Source organism: Microtus ochrogaster, unplaced genomic scaffold, assembly GCF_000317375.1.
Source record: "Microtus ochrogaster isolate Prairie Vole_2 unplaced genomic scaffold, MicOch1.0 UNK13, whole genome shotgun sequence".
NCBI lineage: Eukaryota > Metazoa > Chordata > Mammalia > Rodentia > Cricetidae > Microtus > Microtus ochrogaster.
In genome coordinates, this window is record NW_004949111.1 from 496,817 (window position 1) to 500,297 (window position 3,481).

Below are 3,481 nucleotides of genomic sequence, written 5' to 3' on the forward strand. Positions count from 1 at the left end.
TATGGTAAATTTACACAATGTAGTACTGTACAGTGGAAAATAATGACATCTTGAAATTTGTGGACAAATGGATGGATCTAAAAAATATATTGAGTGAGGTAACCTAGTGTGGGAAGTCCTTTTTTCTATGTGTTGCTAATATTGGTTAATGTATAAAGTTCTTTCAGATAGTAGCTTTTCAGAATAGGGCAAGACAAAAATTCCAAGTAGATAGAGGGGTAGAGAGTAGGCAGAGTCTAGGTGAAACCATGTAGCTGCCACAGAAGACAGATGCCGGAGCTGCACACAAACATAATGGTAGGCCACAATCATGTGGCAATAAATAGATTAACAGAAATGGGTTAAGATATAAGTGCCATACACTTAATACTGGCAAAACAGTATTACAAATAATATAGTTTCTTTGTTATTATTTTGGATCTGGGCAGCCAGGAATGAAGGAACAGTCTCCAACAACAGATTGACATGTCAATGTGTGCCACTTAAATCCGCATAATACTTGAGAGAGTTTGGAAAAGAATTTTAGACAAACATACACACAAAAAACAACAACAAAGTTTGCTGCATTTTTTTTTTCTCCTGGATGGGCTCTGCTTGCTGGTAGTGAGTAGGAGCTCTATAGTTTCTTTAAGAGTGGTCTTTCTGATTCAGGAGTAACAGTAAAAAACAATACATGAATTCAAAACGACAGCTTCCTGATTTGTACTGCCAGCACAAACTCAGGATGCTGAGCACTTCATTGGGGTCTGTGAGCAGTATGTTACAAATTGCATTATGGTGACACAGACCCACTACATCTCTGGCTCTGGGGCAGAAAGAATGGTTCTCAGAGGCAGCAAACAAGCCTTCACCATATTGGACTAGGGAGAGCAAGCAGGCAGGACTGCAGAATTGGTCACTACACATACTGCTTAGGATTTAAAGAAGAAAAAAAAAAGTAAAACAAAGACTTTAAAGAGAAAGAGCACAGACAATCATAGTTTAAATAAGTATAGATCATAAAATAAATATAAAACTTGTAGAAAAAGTAATAGAGTAAGAAAATAAGCCATGTAAATTGGAAAATACACAGAGTCTGGATCATGTATATTGCTGTATTTTCTTTGAAGTTTTTGACTGTGAATGAGCTAAGTACAGAAAAGCATTTCATTGTATGCACTGCTAAGCTAAACCAACATATGATGTGGGATTCCAACTAAATCCACGTAAAACCTGAGAAAGCTTAAAAGAGAAATTTTAGACACACACACACACACACACACAGACACACACACACACACGAAGTTAAGCATTTTCTTAGGTGGGCTCTGTTTGCTAAAAACAAGCAGAGGCATGATTGTTTTAAGAGAAGGCTTCCTTACTCAGCAGTATTGTGCAGTTTCAAAACGGGCTGCTTGGTTTGTCCATGGGGAAACGGTTCTTGTGTACTAAGACCCGTGTGCAGCTGTAGCAGTGGTGCTAGAGGCAGCAGATGGGTGAGCGGCAGACAGGGTCAAGTCAGTACATTTGCACAAGTTGGAATAGAAGCCTCTTAAAATGGCAGATGATTTGGACTTCTAGACAGGAGATGCAGGGGCCTCAGCCACCATCCCAATGCAGTGCTCAGCATTATGTAAAAATGGTTTTGTGGTGCTCAAAGGCCAGCCATGTAAGATTGTCCAGATGTCTACTTTGAAGTCTGGCAAGCATGGCCATGCCAAGGTTCACGTGGTTGGTACTGACATTTTTACTGGGAAGAAATATGAAGATACCTGCCCATCAACTCATAATATGGATGTCCCAAACATCAAAAGGAATGGTTTCCAGCAGATTGAAATCCAGCATGGGTACCTATCCCTGCTCCAGGACATTGGGGAGGAACAAGAGGACTTTTGTCTGACCAAGGGAGATCTTGGCAAGGAGACTGAGCAGAGTATGACTGCGGAGGAAAGATCCTGATCATAGCGCTGTCTGCCATGACAGAGGAGGGAGCTGTTGCAATCAAGGCCATGGCAAAATAACTGGCTCACTGAGTGAAAGTGGTGGCAGCAAAGATCCTTGAGCCTACAGAGGTCCTTCCCGGAGCTGGGTTCTGTTCTGGCTGGGCCCTTGGCTAGACTGCTATACAATTTATTTCATGTTTTATTTTGGTTTTCCTAACCCCTTCAAACTGTCGGGGAGACCCTGCCCTTCACCTAACTCCCTTGGCTAGGAATGAGGAAGCCATGGTTTTGGTGAAGCTACTTGCCTCTTCCCTCACAGCCCTGGTGGGGTAAAAGGAATTGGGTACTGCTTGTGGTTTAGGTCCCCCCCCACCTCCCTTATTTTCTTTTTAATTCAATTTGGAATCAGAAAGCTGTGGATTCTGGCAAAGGATCTTGTGTCCTTTATCCCACTTATCCATGGTCTGGTCCCCTGCTCTCCATAGTCCTTCACTCCCAAGCACCACTTGTACAGACTGGGGACCAGCCCCCTTCCCTGCCTGTGTCTCTTCCCCAAGCCCCTTTTTTGGAGGGTGGAAGCAGACACAATCCCTCCTCGGGCATCTGGGAAGCCCTTGCCCCCATGGGATTTTCCCTTTCCTTCAGCTCTCCCTGAAACATTTGTTGAAAATCAAGCCTGAATAATACTACAAGTTTAATATGGAAAAAATGGGAGCTTCGTGGTTTGCCAGCACAAACGACTGTGACTCTTTCAGGAGGTCCAGCTATGGAGCATTTAATTAGGGTCTGTGAGCAGCATGTTACAAATTGCTTAATGGCTCCACATATCCCTGCTGAATACTAGAAACTGGGGCACTATGTGCTGATGTGCTGCTTACAGAGGCATTGGACATGCCTCCACAATGCTGGACTGGGTAGAATAAGCAGGCATGCAGGGCCCTATCGGCCTGAGCTATGCTCCCTTAGGGGAAAAAAAGTGGTTCTGGTCAGAAAAGGATTACAGATAAGCAATAAAGAAAAATCCAGATCGAAAAGACCTCTAAATGGAATGAATTACACTGTTGGATAAATAAATGTACATAGGCTTGGGAGAGAGAAGAAAAATTGTAGAGAGTTACAAAAAGAAGAAAATAAATTTAAAAAAGAGAAAAACGAAGTCTTTAAAGAGACGGAGTACAGAGAATCATAGATTAAAAGACTAAAGATAATAAAATAAATATTAAAATTAATAGAGTATAAACAAGCCAGGTAAAGATTGAATATATTAAGAGAGTCTGGATTATGAATATTATTGTTTTTTTTTCTTTAAATTTTTTGACTGTAAATAAGCTTAGTACAGAGAGACATTTCATTGTATGGGCTGCTACACTAAACAATCATAGATATTTTAAAGCTTAATGACTTCAGAATTTGGGTCTAAGGACTTATTGCTTTAGAAAAGAGGTTCTGCTTTTGTTTCCATAGACTATTAGACTCCGTGGATTAATATCAGAGTAATGTTGTTTAATGGACCAAGACCCCCAAAAGGTTGTCATGAACACCCCAAAAATTACATCACC

At 41.1% G+C, this 3,481-nt stretch overlaps 1 pseudogene; it reads left to right on the top strand.

Annotated features, from left to right (window-relative positions):
• The first annotated feature begins 1,518 nt into the window (after positions 1 to 1,518).
• Positions 1,519 to 2,000, top strand: LOC101984423 (annotated as a pseudogene).
• The last annotated feature ends 1,481 nt before the right edge of the window (positions 2,001 to 3,481 follow it).